The 18049-nt window shown below is 37.8% G+C and overlaps 1 protein-coding gene across 9 annotated transcripts in view; it reads right to left on the bottom strand.

Moving 5' to 3' along the window:
- The window catches only part of GRID2 (glutamate ionotropic receptor delta type subunit 2), an 809145-nt gene that overhangs the window by 678728 nt on the left and 112368 nt on the right, over nt 1-18049 (bottom strand). Inside the window, exon 3 of one of the 9 annotated variants that reach the window (XM_064416951.1) lies at nt 11207-11379. The exons of the other annotated variants lie outside the window; for them this stretch is intronic. The gene's annotated coding sequence lies outside the window, so the exon portion shown is untranslated. The remainder of the gene's footprint in view (nt 1-11206; nt 11380-18049) is intronic. 9 annotated transcript variants of the gene reach the window in all.

Here is an 18049-nt window from a genome sequence, read left to right as displayed (position 1 = left end):
AAGCTTTTCAAGAAAAACTAAACTAAACCAATGGCAAGATAATTGACTCTACGAAAAGAAAAATGAAAACAAACCAAAGCAAAGTAACCAACACCACCAAGATTGCTGCACCAGCCGCAATTTTGAGAACTTCTCTACAAATGGTAGCACTCAAATGCTTTAAACCCAATCCAAAGCACAAGTCAGGGCTCACGTTTTCACAGGTTAGAATGGACTCTCTCTCTTCTAAGAGCCGAAACAAATCACAACCAGAATTGCTTTAGAGACAAAAGAAAAGGTATGTAAAGAGAACCATAGATGAGCAGTGTGAAGCTAAAGTGTCACAAATTATGTCACTCATGCTGCATTTGTCCCTATCGTCTGTACAAGTCACAGATGTGTTATCAATAAGGGAAAACAGTAAAAAGGAGTGGGTTTTTTCCTACAAATGACAATTTATGCACAGTATCAGTGAACGTAATGGGCATTAATTTTACAAGTAATAAATTCCAATTCATCTGAGAAACTTTTGGAGCTGCTTGAGTCATTATTACTTCTTCACAAAAGAAGAGAGTTCACAAGAAATGTTAATTCACTTCTTTGGGGGGCATGTCAGAGCAGTATTCTTTAATAATGTACAATGCACACTAGGCAGAATAGGAAATGTAATGGAAACCTTTGGAAAATTATAGCTTTTGAATCCTCAGTTTAGATATTACTAAGAATTTGAGGCCTTATCTAGGAACCAGATATCCTTACTGACTCTTTAAGGCATATAGTACCCTGAACTGGCCACACTAAATGGAATTTTTTGCAAAAGTCTGTAGACACATATAACAGAATACAAGAGACAGCCAGGAGTTTGTACCTCAAAAATACCCTCTAACTAATAAAAAATAATTTTGAGTGGAGTTTGAAATAATTGCAGTGGTAAAGAATACCATGTGAAAATTTGAAAGAGACTGAAGTAAATTTAAAAAATAAATTCAAATAAAATTACTTTAAATGATGAACACATTGTTGACTTAATATACATCCACCACAGAGATAAAGTATTTTTCACTTCCATTCTCTTTAATACTCATTTAAAAACAAAAACTCATGTCACTCATTGAAATATAATGAAAAAATCTCATGCTATGTGGCTGGTTCAAGGTATCATAAAAATACTGAAAAAGAATAGTTGTCTCTTCTATTCAGATACAAAAAATTGCCAAAAGTTAAAGTCAGGAGAAAGAAAGAATTTCAGAACTGAGGAGTTACCAATACTGTGAAAATACCCTAAAAAATAATGGACACATCCAGGCCCCTAAAAAGCCATGAGCACCATGCTCAGGGCTTCAGTGACAGCTGCCCCAGGCACTGTGGAAGCTGAAGTCCCACAGGTTCCAGCCATGCCACCGTTCCTTCACTACAGCTTCCCTCCCAAACACCTTCAGTTCCATCAGCGTCACTCCAGCTGCACCGCTGGCCTCCCTGGGAGGAGTGCCACCAGCAGCCAGCCCTGGTTTCTGCCAGCGGGGAGTGGCTGTCTTCTTTCCAGTAGCCTGACTCCAGTGTGTTTCCAGCTTGTTTCCACTGATCAGCTGTTACAGTGCTGCACATTAATGCAGCCCCTGGAGGAGCAGCAAGGAGAGGATGTGCTTGTAAAGCAGAGGCAGTTTGTTGCCTCACACCCACATATAACACACTGTTACCTCAAACAAGTCAGCCTGGGACTTGAGCTTCTGTCTACAGAGAGAGAGCTAAACCCAAAAGTTGCACCTGCTTTTAGTCATCTAAAGCCTCAATTTGGATAATATAATGCCCCTTTCCCATCTCTTTGGCTATATAAGCATCTCTGACCGTGCAGAGGTCAACTTTTCATTTGTTTAGTTCTAAGTCCCAGGAGATCCTTCAGGTATTTGAAGAAATTCAGATATTGATAAGACAGGCACACTTACAGCCATCAGTTTTGGGAGATAAACAGAACAGATAAGCCTTGCAATTACAGTCCTAAATTCCATAGGAAGTATTACTTTTCTCACGCGTGAACAATGAACACATATTTTGCACATGAGAATTTCATCTTTTCTGTCCAAGTGAATTGCCTAAACTTAAAAAAATGTTTAATGGCATGAAATGAAGTTACACCTTGGGTTAGTCCACCAGCCCATTTGCTCCAACACCTTTTTCCATGAAGACCCAGAAATTATTAATTCAGAGAAAAAAAATCAACCCAGGAATTATACACACTGCTCTGCACTGTTCAGAGCGGGAAAGGGAACAGGAGAAATTCCTTCCTGACCCTGCTAAGCCATCACCTCCTGTCAATTAACATTTTCACCTTAGCTTGCATAGTATGACTCTTAGTGGACACTGAGTTAACCTAAAAATAAAATAAATAATACAGGCAAAAAGATCCCCTAAAAACCAAAAAACAGCACCAACCCAGCAGCATTAAACTTGGTGACCTTCTGTGAATTCCAGCAGTGTCAACTGGCCAAGAGGAATAACATCTCTTTTTCTTACTTCTTATTGATTCCACTATCTTTCATAAAATAGTCCAATATTATTGCAATAAGAGATGAAATTAAAATGAAGTGATCATCTATGTCAGGAGACTATCATTAATCAAAAATACACAACAGTCACATCCAAACTGTTTTTTGATGCCATCTAAACATGGGAGAAAGGCCTCCACCTACTACTGCTAAGACTGGTTTCCATTTATGAATTTTAACGTAATTTGTTGTCATTTTCACTGTATTTGTTGCTTCTTCTTTGAGGTCTTTGTGGGTCATTTTTTAAATGAATACTCCTGATGAGAAAATTAACAGTAATTCTGCCAATCTGCACATTGCTTTGATGGCTTTTTATCTCTCTTCACATGATATTGGAGGTTCAGATTTTTCACCAAATAGTAACATTATAGATGAAATGCAGAACCCTGTAACATCTTCAATACTACAACTCTAGACAGATAACAAGCAGACTCAGCAGCCAGATCAGCACAGGCAGCTCCCTGTAGAGAGCCATTTCAATGGACACAGGATCTTCCTATAAGGACACCATTCCCAGATCATATGCTAATTCACATAAGGGAAAAAAAAAGTTATTAATATTAATTCTCTCTTTGTAATTATTATGATGTAGGCCCTGAGAAGAGCTACCTAGACTAAAACTTGGCATACTCAAGGCTGGACAAATAAATAGTTCATGACTTTAAAACAACCAAGCATGGGCCTCCAACCCATAATTTATGTAGGGCAACGTGTTCCATTTGACAGCAGCATTTCCATCTAAATAACAGTTTCCCCCCATTTTTAAAATGCAAGCTGACAAATATCCCTCACCTTGCAGTGCTGTATTTTTTTTTAAACACTTGCATTCTAAAAGTGCTGATATGAAGCAGCTGAGTGACAGACCTACCAAGAGACCATGTGCCACAAGCAAATGTTCCTGTGCCACCGAGCTGGTGCCCAGACTGTCGGGGAGCGCTGCTCACTCCAAGAGGTTACTGGAGCTGACACATCCACTCAGTCTTTGCTTTACCTGGCATAGCTTCAAACAAGAAGTCATCTGGGAGGGCTTTAGTTAAGTGGACATCTGTCCATTAGGAAATAGACTTGCTTCAGTGACCGCCAAATAACCTTTAAATTAAAGCTTTCTCCTACTGCCAACTTTTGGGTTGTTCTCTGTATTATGAGAGAGGTCCAGGTTAATAAGACCATTCCAATTCTAAGTAGTGGCCCAGACACTGACTCCATCTGTCCTGTCACACTTGAAGTGAAGCATACACTCTTGGGCCTCTGTCATCCCCCTTGAATAAAGGGGATATTCTTGCCTTTACTTAGTGGAATAGTTTGAGGGTTAAATACATTCATTTTTAAAAATGCAAAGTATTATACCCTTTTTCCAATTTCCTTCACTCAGTTTCTGCATAGTTTAAATATGTGAATGTGTGTATAGCTGCAAGAGTGCATGTGTGTGTATGTGCACGTGTAGATAGGTAAATAGATAAAAAGTAATTTCATAATTTCATAAAAAGTAATTTGGCCATTATAGAAATAAACAGAACATTAAATATTTACTGCATTTCAACAGACGGAGCATGATGTGGCCTTGAATATCTTACCACAAAGGAATGCATCACAAAACCAGAGTTAATAGAGTTAAAACAGAATCAAGAGTTATTGTGCTGGGCTAGAGAATTGAGAAAAAAAAAAAGAGTATCAATTCAGTACATAGCAAGGATTTCAAAGCTTTCTGCTTTTTCAAAAACTACAATATGGTTGAGTTTAGTTGAGAGCTTCTGTTTTATCCTTTAGCCTCACTACATAAAACTCAGAGTTGTTATGAAGTAAAGTCAACCCTTAGAGCAACCAGTGTTATCAAGTGATTTATCAGGGTCTGCTGCTGAGGTAGATTTATTTTGTCTCCATTTAAACTCATGTTATAGATCTCCTCTGTTGCCTGAGCCATCCTGTGATGTACCTTTCTTAGAAGCTATTAGGCTGCTGGAGAGAGGAGGACACAGGGCTTAAGAGCCATAAGGTTTATTGGGCATGGTCTGAACAGAAAAAAAAAAAAACACTGTGAAAAAACAAAACAGAAGTGGTGTCAAGTTATTAATTTCATCAGTACCAGAGCAAATGTGATGCTCTTAGATACATGGATATGTAATATCTTTTCAGTCTTATCTTAAAGAGAAACCAGAGAATAATTTCTCCCTTCTCTTGCTGCTTCTGCTTAACAACTATTCAGCCAAATTCTTCTAATGCAAAATCCTTCCTGTCTCTGTAATTTCCCAGCTAGCTGTCCTCAGTCTCTCAGACTCTCACTTAACTCCCTGTTATTTAGCACTTTGCACAGTTATCCTCCAGGTTTTTCCTGGTGCCTCCCAAATATGCTTTACTGTACCTCTACATGGTAAATATACAGTTTCACTTTTCTTTCTTGCTAGCATTCGATCCTTCTAATATTGCTCCTCCTATTATTCCCTACATTTCATGGTCATCACCTTTGTTGCTATCATCCCTGTGGCCCTTCTTTTCTTTCCCTTCAAGAGCTATAGAAGGGTGAAAGACATGCAAGGCACTCTGCCAAAGCCACCTCACATTTATGCTGGGTGAAAATCAAGTCACAAATGGAGGAGAACTCCTGTAATGGAAGCAAGAGAAGCAGAGAATATGCTGGCAGCTGCAGACACAGGTACAGTTTGTACCTGTGGATCCTCTGTTGGCAGCAGGAGTGGAGTGACTTTTAAGCAAGCGCTTGGACAGGTCTGAGAACCTGGGTAGGGCGTGACCGGCAGAGTGCAGAGACAGCACTCCTAGCAATTGGCCAAGTATATGGGAGTGTTTTCTGTTCCATGTATGTGCATCTTACTCCTAGCTCCTCTCCCAAAACCCATTGATGACTTTAGGCTCATTCTAGGCGCAGGCTAGAAGCCACCACAGTGGAAAAGCCAAACACATCAGACTCTGGAGAAGATGTGGACAGAGGAGAAATCAGGTAGGCTGGGAAACTGTCATTGGGAACATGACACGTTATTGTGGAGAGAAATCTGTAGGAAAGCTTTGATGACAGACAGCAGAGCATTGGCAGAGCACAGTGAAGTCACAGTGCAGATCCAGGCAGCTCTTCATTTAGCCTTTTAGTGTCACATGGCTGGAGGACTCCGACTATTCTGGGTACTACATGGAGTGGAAGAGCCAACCAGGAGGGAACCATTTTAACTGGTCTCTTTCCACGCCTTCACTGCTGCTGAGAAGAGAGGAGGCAGTTTCAACTGTGACAGGAAAAGAAAGGCCAGTTGGAAGTCATCACTGAACCAGAAATGCCACATGCTGTTTGCTTTGTATAATGCAAGACCAGAATCAACTCAGTCTTTCCTGCAGCAAGTGGTGGAAGAGATAATGGGAAAAGCATCGTATTGGAGAACAGAATTACTGTTGCTCTGGGAGCCCATGGATGCAGCAGGGGAAAACCTGGCACACTAGATTCTTTTACCTGTTTGGAAAAGGTAGCAGGAAGCCTGTTAAATCTGGTGGTTTAACAAGAATAAGACTGAATTATTTGTGAAAGAGAAAGTGCAGGCATTGCTGGTTGTTTCATGCTGTAGTTAGGCTGACACCTGCAACGCTCGACATGTTTCTGTATTGCATCTCTATTTAGTGATAATCATTAATGTTGTGTTACTGTTATATTGAGAATACTAGCAAGACTAAGATTTCATTGTGGCGGATACTGCAGAAAAAGCATAGCAAAATAGTCCTCAGCACAATACAGTACATTCTAATTGCATGAAAAAAACTAGAGTCGAGAAGAGAAACAAAAAAGGCAAACATATTCCCAAGATCCCATGTAATAAAATCTGAAGCAGCATTTTAATTTCCCAAGCTGCAGTACAGGGAAGTCCTCACCAAAACTATCCATTCTGTCCTGGTGCATTGGAACATTCTCTGGTCTCTAGCAAGAAACAGCAGCAACACAACAAAAAATTACTTTTACCTGTAAAATTATACAGGTTTTAATACCAGGATCCCAGAAACATTTGGTAAATTCTTGTAACACAAGATGTGACCTATGATGTGCAGTCCTTCCTGTCTGCTGACTTTTAAAAAAAGAAAATTATCAGTACAAAATAAATCTCATGTCTTGCCTAAGATTTTCTCTCCAGTACAATTATTGGTGCTGTGTTTTTTCAAAAAACAAAGCACTAACTGAACCAAATGAAAACCCAGGTACAAAAAGATGACTGATAAATTTGAGAACTGAATAAGTCACTACTTTTTATGTGAAGAGTCCAAAAATTCTCCAGGGCAGAAGGCACCAATTGGTCATCACATATTGGATATTATTATGTTGATTAGTCTCTGAAAGAATTCTCCCTTCATAAATGAGAAAAACATCTTTCCATATCTAGGAGTCTCTAACCATTCTTTATGATGCATGTTACTGTTACTTTTGGTACTAATCCCTCACCTTTCCTTCCTTCCCTTCTCCCCAAAAGACATATTAAATCAAGGTAACTGAAATAACCTATTTAAAATTTCTTTCTTTGATGCATTAAACATAATTTCCTTCTCTCTGTGTTTTCATCATAGCAAACAGCATCATTATAGTTGACATTTATCTTATTCCACAGGATTTCTGTCATAAATTAAGAAAGAACCATTAGATCTGATGACATGGCAAGGGAAAAAGTACCTAAATAACATGATGAATTATTTGTGGTGATTTTTAAGATAATTCAGCTTTGTCTGTACAGTACCTAAAATTAAAATAAACAACCTATTTTCCTCAGTTGGACTGGCTTCTGCAAGTGCTTTTCACATAATATTTACCCTTTATAACCATCCCAACAGGGCTGGAAAGGCTACAGAGCTCTGAAGTGCTACTATTTCAATGAAAGCCAGTCAGAAAGACTTAATTTCAAAGAGGCTTTTGAAAACATACAATTCTAATAAAACCCTACAATATATGGGGGAAAAAAAAGGAAACAAAGTAAAATTACCTTCCTATTATGACCTACTTTTCATTGATGCCTACTTCATTTGCTTAGAATTACTAACAGGTGAATTTTGAAAAGCAAAAACTGCATATTCTGTTTTGACTAGGTTAAACATTTTGTTCACATTAGTGAAGTCATGCTGATAAATTGAAACAATTCCTATTAGCATGCCTGCAAAATGTGTTTTGGATGATTCTAGATAGTGAATGTTCATGCATCATCCCCATTACACAGACAAAAATTCTACAGTATCTATTTACATTAGAAGCTTGCCAACTATTACTATTGTCCATGTTCTCCAATGTATTTTGTCTTTTCCTCTTTAAAGTTTACTCTTCTACCTCTTTTTCACTAGTTTAAATCACAAAAAATAAGCAAATTCACCTCTGGGATGATAACCAAGTGCCCTATTCCACTGTCCTTTACCTTTCTGTGGTCTATTTTGAAGTGTCAAGCAGTAACAATCATTTAGGTCTTTTAAGTGCTATTTGTAATTAATACTTTCTTCCTTCCAGGAATTAAGAGTATAACCACACTCCTTCCTCAGAAGTTCCTCTACAAAGCCTCATTTTATTCTTCAGAAAATAAGATGGTGCCAGTAGTGAATGGCTCCATAACATTCAGTACTTCCATTTGCCATTGGGCTGTGGAAAAAGGGGAGGTGTTGAATAAACTGAATGTTTGCCTTTGTTACACTGCAACAAAATAATTCCAACCTCAAGCAAGGTCTGAAAGAAAAGGCTGAGTACTTTATGTACTCGTAAATACTTATAAAAACCACCTGCCTTCTAATTACCTTGTTAGTCAATCCTCCAAGTAGAGTAACTGTGCAAATGCATATAAATTATTCTTGTAGATAAGCAACCAAATGTTTTATGACCCTCCTTACATGCACAAGACTGAATGGACTTCTACTGACACATGAGCTACTTTCTTGAAAAGCTGCAAACCATTTAGCCTGAATATCTGGCCTGATTGCATATTTCTCTTGGGTATCAAAAAGTTATTTAGGTTCAGTAAGCTCCACTTCACTAAAGATCTTCTGTTAATTCTGTGCTTTTCCCCACTTTTATTCTCTTTCATATATATATATATATATATATATATGTATGGATGGATGGATGTGGTGAGGCATTTATGTAAATCCATGGAGTTCTGACCCTTTAATATAAATTGCTCCTCAAGTAATTGCAGGGAAGTGCAGTGGGATTGTGTAAGGAGTGAAGGACAGGTGACAGTGGCCTGCAAAGGAGATTGTGGCCCTTGATCTGTCCAAGCTAATTGATGAGCTGCACTCCCAGACTCTAAACTGTCACTCTTGCAAAGCAAATTCCACACTGAGAGAGGAAGAACCCAGTGAGGGGGAAACAATAATTGCATTAAATCTCATTTAAAACATTTTTGACAGGTGAATCTTGGCACAAAGCGGAAAGCAGTAAATCACCTCAGGGGTTTAAAACTCTGGATGTATCCAGAAACTTGTGTTAGCATCATGACTTGGTTACCCAACTCCCTTTCAAATCTGTTCAAGTCTCAACTAAATTGAGGCTAAACACATCTGCTCCACTCTCTGCTTCAGAGAGTTTCAATCAAATCAGAGACTTTCCCCATATACAGAAAGCTGAACACACAAATACAAGTTTAAAAGACTGGAATTTGAGGGCATGTGATTTGTCTATCAGTTCCCCATGGCATTTTTTTACCTCTGTTCTTAAAAAAATGAAGCAGAAAAATCAATAATCCATAGAAACTGCCATGTCTCCTTTTTGAATGTCCAAGTTCAGTGGAGAAAAAAGAAAGTACTTAAGTAGATGACAGAGCATAAGCAACTTCACTGAACACCTTATCAGAGAGATTCTTCTACCCCCAAACTTTGGGTGAAACTACCAGGCACAATATGAAGCAGAAGAAGTTTTCTTACCAAGAGAAATCAAGCATTCGTCCTTTGTAAATGACAATCATTTTGCAAGAATATATCAAGTTTGGACTTGAGCTTAAATATAGTCATTAAATGTGTTACCAATGTCACAAAAGGTGAACTTTGACAGGCTAAACTGAGTTAAAACAAACCAAGTAATGAGTTAAGCACTTGAGACTAATTAGCTCTGTCTTCTATCAAGCTAGGTATAAAATGAGAACTATTTCTATATTAAAAAATCAGACTTCCAGTAGAATGAAGTGAGAACTGAAATTGTGGGTCTACTCATGGGAGCAGAAATAAGGAAACCATTTCTCCTATTTGTTGGAAAGTCACCTTTAAAGAAAGAAGAAGAACTCTCTAAGGTCTTATCACAAAAGCATCCAGAGAAAGCAAAACCCATTTCCTATCCAGCAGGATGATATCCTTCTAATATTTTTATTAAGGGGGATGTGGAGGACAGATCAGAGCATGCCATTCCTCTGGATGAATTTGTTATCCAAATTCATGTATAAAATAACACCAGGCTGTGGATATGGACGAAAGCAGGAGGGAACTGCCATAAACCCTATGCAGAGTAACACTAAAGTAACAGACGGATGGGAATTTTTAATCCCATGTTTGTTTTCTGTGGTGTACAAGGTAATAGAAAGGGGCTCATCCAAGACTGGGGCAAATTTCAATAGCTGGTTGAAGGTTTGCCAAACAAAAGCAAAACCTCAAGTTAGAGCCAAAACATTCCATGGTACACTGCTGTAAAAAAAAAAAAACAAAAAAAAAGAAAACCCAACAAAAAATATTCAAAAAGCTCAATAGCATCACCTATAAGCTGTAAGGCAGCACAGTGGCTGGGACCTGAATCTCTGTACACCAGATGAGCCCCTGAATTATTATGCTATAAATAAGGTCTGGCTGAATGTTGCTCAAAGCTCTTAGGTCGTGGTTCTCTGTGTGAGGACCTGGCCAGAACAGAAACATTTGCCTTGCCCAGATAACCCAATCTCTGGCAGGACAGAGGCTCTCACACACACTCAGGACTAGAGCCCAACACAACGAGGGTGAAAATGCAGCACGAGGAGCTCAGTACTCCTTGGTGCAGCAATTTAAACAATGCACCTGAGCCTCTCCTGACAGAGCTGTCCCACTTTCTATAAATAATGCTCTAGCTGAGGGAGACTGACTCTGTGCTTAGGCCATTCTCATGTATGATTTAATTTCAATTTTCTTTTCAGTTGTTCACTTTTGTTGTGAATGGTCCTGTCCATAAAAGCACCAGCTATAGTAAGATTTCTTTTTTCATTCCTTTGTTCTTTGTGGTTGAGAATGCACTTAGTAAGGTTTAAGATTAATTACAGAAAGGGATAATATAAAAAATTTAAAATATCTGTGAAATAGATTGCTTGTGTTACATATTAGATCCATGTATATTATAAACATCCCCATTATTTTTTTAAGGTGTTAGACAGAAGTTGCCACAGCAGAGTATACCAGTGGCACTGAAACTATTCTGTGTTTTCAACTTCAGTTTTAAAAGTGCTGACAGACATAAGGTAAAAGACAAAGATGTGCACCATTCTTTGCAACCCAATCAAAACAAGACATAAGAAAAGTAAAAATGAAAGAATATAGATGAAAGCATCAATGGTATTTTCAGTTGGTCTTTATAAGAGTTTGCAGTAAAAGTCAGTACAAGTAGAAGAGCCTATCCCCAACCTGATGCATTCCCAGCAGGTTGCAAGCATTAAAAGGAAAGCCAGTCTATAACACAGAGACTTCTTCCTGAACTCCAGCCTAATATCAAAGTGACTAACCTTTGTTTCAGCTCCTTTTAGTACATCTAGAGGAGGGACGAGAACGCTTTATGTGTGGGAAATTGCCAGGGAGACGGAGAAACAGGGTCAGTATTTAGCAACAAGTAACACTCCCCACTGCTCTTGGCTGTTTGTACAGTTTCCACTCCTTGGTAGAAGTCAGTCTGAAAAATCTTTAGAGAGAAAAACCTGAGAACTATGCCATTGGCAGAGTTAATAATGTGCTATGGGAAAAAAAAAACCAAAAAACCACCAAACAAACCAAAAAAAAAAAAAAAACCCCAAAGTTGAAAACTATTAATGAAAACTAAGTGTTAATGATGCATAATAGTTCTTGGGAAATTTTTGGATGCTTGATTTTTAACCACAATAATATCCTGCATAAGCATGGACGCAACTGAACCTCCACACACATTTCCAAAATATGCAGCTTGGCCTCAAGTAAGGGAAGGAGGCATGCTTCCAAAACATCTCATCTGGTTAGCAACATTTTTGATAGCAAACAATCAGACAGGAGACCTTAAACTCTCTGGTTTTCTGGGGAATACACTGCTTGAGGATTTCTAATGGACAGCTCTAGTCCACACTGGTTTCACATAAGATATGTGAAAACCATCTTGGCAAAATAAGTTTCCTTGCAGTTTATAACAGTGCCATCTTATTATCACAACAGCACACAGCAGGCAGTACAGGACAGGTTAAGTTACTTGGTTGGGTGTTCCCTGTGTAATTACAAAACTTCAAATATGTTCACATATGTACAGATTATTTCCTTTCCAAGTATGTCATGTTGGATAATTAGATTGTGGAGCAGAGTTAAAAAGGAGGGGAAAAAGTGCCCACAGTTGATAAGCAAAAATCCACATAAAGTCATCATTTATATGGACTTCGAGTTTAAATTTATATATCTAGTGATACTGCATATTTGGGAGTGGATTTGAGGTTTTCCTAAAGAGAAATCTATTCCCGAAGTACAAAACTACTTCAGTTTAGAGCACTAGCATTGAACCTTACGACACTGCTGACATTAAGATAACTTTACCTGCATTGCTTTCATATGCAGTATAAAATATAAACATAATTTGCTACTTATTTGGAATTTACCTGTGTCAGTTCAGTATACACTGATGTAGCTTTCAGTTCTTCCTAAAATTGTTTTAAGTATTAATTAATTTCTTTCTATGTATGATTCCTTTAACATTCATATGACAAAATGTTACACTGACTAGGGAGCCAAGCAAAGTCTGTTTTCTTTATAGAGGAAAACCTGCACATTCCTTGAAAGATGCAATAACTTTGAGGCTTCATCAAGACTTCTCAAACAAAGCTAAAAGTCAAATATGTGCTTATGTCAGCTTGACCTAAAGAAGTTACCAAAAAGACAGGAGGGCAAAGCTACAGCCTGTTGTTATACCAGTACTGAAATCCTTCCTTTCAACATTTCAATAACTTCTCTTTACTTTCAGTAAGGCATGTAAATATTAGTTTTATTACATATCTTAACTACTCCCCAAAATAGAAAGTTAAGAAAAGTAAAGAAAAATTTTAGAAAAGCCTCAGATAGAGTGAGAGCTTTAATTTATCAAGAGTCAATAAGCAAATTTTAAATTTTAACTCTTAAACACTTTAAACTTTTTAAATTTCAACACAAAGATATGCATAACACATCTCTCTATATAAAAATATATGTGCACTCATATTTCAGCAATCATATTTACTTTGAAGTCTTTGTTTTCACTGCATGAAATGTATTAAAGTGGTCTGCCATGCAAGAAAAGACAAAAAATTTTACTTTAAACTTTCATTAATTCCTAGAAAAATTAGACTTAAATTATTCCTTAGAACACCTATTAACTATTTTCATTAACCAAAAATAGAATGATGGTAGATAAAAAAGAGAACTTGATCTCCTTATCCTTGAAAGGAACACTGCCTATACTGAAAGGTGATGGGCTACCCCCTGAAGTATTTAATTTTTCTAAAAGAATTATCTTCTCTCAGCTGCTCTTTCATACCATGGAATTTAATGATCATGCTGAAATAAATGTATAATATCAATGAAACAACTTTTAGAAAAAGTATGACTTCTGTTCCTAGTCTGTCTCTCTCAGCCCAGAAATATGCCTGAAGGTTTCTCCTCTCATTAGACTAAAATTTACTGAGTTAATCCTATACTTACCTCAGTGCTTATAATTTTGGCTAAAACACAAATATATTCTGGTCAACAGCAAATTAGCATCAAGAGCATGGAAAAATCATAGGTTTGCAATCGTTGAAATCACTTTAAAGAGACAGCTGGAGAAAGAGCAAACTATTTGATGAAAACAACCAAAAAGATAATTATATATCAATTTATTATTTCCTTACAAATTTAATGATGATAGGTACTCATTGATTATCCCTTATCAAAATTGTGATCTGCTCATATATTAATTTTTAGATATCCTTTATATTCATCTTTTAGACTAGCAATGCTACTTTGATTACCAAGAATACTGATAAGTAGGTTTGGCACCCTGACAATTATAAGGATTCATATTTTGCTAATGTAATACTCTGCTGATATTTTAATAACTCATCTAGATACATCAGACTGTTTCCACATCATTTGTTCTCTTTCAGACATCTGAATATCTTTCAGCTGATGTATTCATTTCACTCAAAGCTGTCAATTTGTGCTGTTCCTTAAGCGCATAAAATTTCTTTAGTAATTCAATCATGTGGTTTTGCCTTTCATTTTCTAATACATATCTTGAAAGTTTACTCCTCCTCATCTGCCATTCACTTAGTCTCAGAAAGGTGTATGCCTAAACTTTGTGGTCTTTCCAAATATTATTTCCACACCTTATTAAAGCGTCTCAAGTTGCCACAGTCAGTCAACATTTAAACATATTCATCAGCAAACAAATTTCTTCCTTAACTTCCCCATACAGAGTTTATAAAACACCTGATATTTTTGACAGAGCTGAATAACCAAAAATATGTTAACATACTAATTAACATAATTAACATATTAATATTTAATGTAGGTTCATTATGTCCTCTGGGTTGTGGGTGTCTTGCTAGGGAAGCAGAGCAGCCTTCTTGCTTTTAAAAGGCAGTACTTCTCGAACATATCCCAAGCCTGTCCAAGCAGTTTTCTTTCCTGTACATAGGGCCCAAGCTCATCTTCGGTTTTTTGTCTGAAATCTTTCTTTGTAGTCTCTCCCAAATGCCCCACAGAGGGTTCAGAAGGCTAAGCAGCATTCACAAGAGGTCAGACAGCTTGACCAACTTAGTACTTCTTTCCTTTCAGTAAAGTTTCCTTTTCCTAATCCTCAGATGTCCCCTATTGGATCTATTTCTGCGTAGATATGTTAATTTTTAAATTGTCCTTCAGTATTCTTCAAGATTAAAAAAGAAATGCTTCTTTTCTTTTTTGATAATTGCAGGACAATGCTAGCTTTGACATATTTGAAGATTACCAAGGCTAAAATGTACTCATGGACAAAATGTGCAAAATTGAATTTCTACAGCCAAATTCTTATGTTACATCAAAGGCTTTTAAAAGTCTATTTGAACATGCATTACAAAAATATGTTTTGTCTTTGTCATTCTAAAATTCACTGGAGATTTCTGGGAAAGATCTGTTAAACCTCCTGATTCTGAACTCAGTTAACATAAGTTCCACTCAATGAGCACAAGCATATATAACGTGGTACTTTTATTATTGCAGCAGTGAGCCCACATCGAGGGAATCTGGATTTCACTTGCACTGATCATGGAATCATAGAACCATTGAATGGTTTGGGTTGGAAGGGACATTAAAGACTCCTAGTTCCAGCTCCCCTGCCAAGGGCAGGGACAGCTTCCACTAGACCAGGCTGCTCAAAACTCATCCAACCTGGCCTTGAGCACTTCCAGGGATGGGGCATTCACAGCTCCTCTGGGCAACCTGCTGCACTGCCTCACCAGGATCACTGTAACAACTTTTTTTTTCTGTTATCCATTCTAAAACTACTCTCAATTTGAAGCGATTCCCTCTTGCCCTGTCACTGCATGGTCTTGTAAAAAGTCTCTCTCCATCTTTCTCACAGGCTCCCTTCAGGTACTGCAAGGCCTCAAATAGGTTACTCTGAAGCCTTTTCTTCTCCAGGCCAAACAATCTGAATTCTCCCAGCCTTTCCTCAAATGAGAGATGCTCTCTCATCATCTTGGCGGCCCTCCTCTGTACCCAATCCATCAGACCATGTCCTTCCCATGCTGGGACCTCAGAGCTGGTGCAGGGCTCCAGGTGGGGTCTCACCAGAGCAGGGCAGAGGGGCAGAATCCCCTCCCTCCCCCTGCTGGGTCATGTCCAGCCTCTTATCCATCAGCACCTCCAAATTATTTTTTTTCTCTAAGATATGAATAGTTTTTCTCCTTCCTCACACTGTATATGTGTATATAATGCTGAACTTTCAGTGTGGACAATGACCATTACAAACAGCTCAAGGTATGGATCACTTTTTAAGGGATGGTCACCCACACTTGATGGTTGTGGAAATAACACAACATTCATCTAGTAGTACAAATTCAAATTATGTTAGAATATGACCAAATATTTTCGAGGTGTCTTCAGCACTCTGAATTTATTTACATCAGAAACAGCAACAACAATTACAGCAAATCCCGAAGCAAAACTACTATTCCTGTGAAACAATAAAACTTTCCAGGGAAAAGGAAAGAAACAGGCACATAAACTAACCTGACCAGATTCATAAAAATGGTAAAAATAAGTACTCCAAAAATTTGCCGCAATTTTTCCACTTTAGAGCAGGGTATATAGGTAGAGCCCATTGAAAGACACCCCCTGCCACGAGGATTAAGTGCACAATCAGCTTTAGGCAGTAGAGACACAATCAGTTCTGCAAGTCACATTACAGGGGTAAGGTTTGCATTTGTAAACAGACAGATCTCAGTGCCTTGAATCTCAGATTTCTGGTATATTTACTTTGTGTTACAAAGTAGTATTTCAGCCTACTACTTAACTCTATCCAAACAGTAAGATCCCTGCTCGTGTGAGGCATAAACAGTTAGGTCTACTGATGTTGTGTTAAACTACTTGGTTCACACCTCAATCAAAAGCCTATCTAGTAAGGCTTTGCTGTAAATGCTAGGACACAAAAGGCGTAGAAAAAAAAAATTCTTTCATTAGTCTTGGTTCCACTTCCTCTGGCAGTGAAATTTCATTTAGGGAGAATTTCTGTTTACATGGAAACTAAAAAATTTCAGATCTCACCAATCTCTTTGTCACAGATCTTCCAGGAACAGCAACCGAGTCTGATCTTAGGTGTGTTTCTTGTGAAAATAGCTTGGTAGAAACAACACTGGGAATTCCATGGGCAGGTTTTTCCACTGACTTCTCTGTAAAATATTTATTCTCTATAAAAAGAAGTTGGCACTGTGAACTTCCTGGGATCAGATACTCCTTTTTATCAGCTTCTTTTATGAAACCTACTAAAGCAGCTAAAAGAGGGACTGCAGACCCACAGGTACATGTGCAGAGCCCTATCTGGCTCCAGGTCATTCACTCAGTTACACACGTACACACCTATTAGTCTTAAGTGGCTTTGGATCCATAGCTCAGGGGAATAATCCAAAAAGATTTGAGTTGCTCAGGAAAAGTTAGGGGAAGCGACAGGCCTGCAGGCTTTCTCTGACTACAGACAATACATGAAAAGGAAAGAAGTCAGTCTGACTGTTAAATCTTAGATCTTCTTGCAGGGCTGCAAGACAGATTTTATGTTACAAACAAGTATACATTCAACAGGGAGAATAATAAAAAAAAAACCAACAAAAACAAAACAACTGGAATATAATGAACACAGAATCCTACAAAAGAAGACTACGAATGGCCCATATTACCTGGAGTGACAATTTAAAAAGAAAGACTTCTGATATCTTTCCCATCTCCTGAGAAGACCTCACTGTATAAACTTAACATTAAAATGCCTGTAAGACTTTATTTACAGTATTCAGAAAATGAGACAAGATCATCTAGCAGTTATATCTTTAAACAATGAAATGACAGGTCAGCAGGTTCAATGGCTTTTATTTATTTTCACGGTTTTTGAAGAGGTATTTGAAGATTGTTTTGCTCTGTGCATTTCACTAACAGATTCTGCTTAATACCAGTGTAGTGGGAAATGATGAGGAAAAAAAATCTGGGCTCTGCTCTTTATGCAAGCTACTGATATTCTCATATCTATAATTTTGTATTTGTAACAGAGTTAAGGGTTTCCACTGGATTTGTGCTCCTAGATCACTGGACCATTAAAAAACCCCTCCTGTAAACTACCTTTTATTATTCCAGGTATGTTCCATGCTTCCAAGTGTGGTCTAGCAACAGACTGTGAACCCAGTGCTTTACTCCAAAGCTGAAGGAGCCTCTTACCGCAAGGTATGCACCATTCATCAACGTGGAATTATAAAATGTCAGGAAAGCACGTGACTTCAATTTCTTGGTGGCTTTCATGATTGATTTTATGTCAGTCTTACAAGATCTGCTGCTAATCCTATACAGCAAATCCCTTCTTGACATTATTCTACTTTTCTTCAGCTGTACCAACAACCCCATGGACTGAGCTGCATCAAGAGAGACACTGGCTGACACTTAGGGCAGACCTTGCTAAAAGGATGTCTCAGTCTTCTCAAATCAAGGCTTTTTGTTTTCTTGTGCATATATCTCAGAAAAACATTGCAACCCTGAAAAATTTTAAGCAGATACTGCTTTCAGTATTATTAATGAGTATTTTTGCATTTGGGGCATTTAACTGACCTGTCAAGACCAGAGACAAAAACCCCTACCTCAATAAATGTGTT

Source organism: Passer domesticus, chromosome 4 (genome assembly GCF_036417665.1).
Source record: "Passer domesticus isolate bPasDom1 chromosome 4, bPasDom1.hap1, whole genome shotgun sequence".
NCBI classification, from domain to species: domain Eukaryota; kingdom Metazoa; phylum Chordata; class Aves; order Passeriformes; family Passeridae; genus Passer; species Passer domesticus.
The sequence above is the reverse complement of the archived record's forward strand: the minus strand, read 5'-3'. Positions and strand labels throughout refer to the sequence as shown.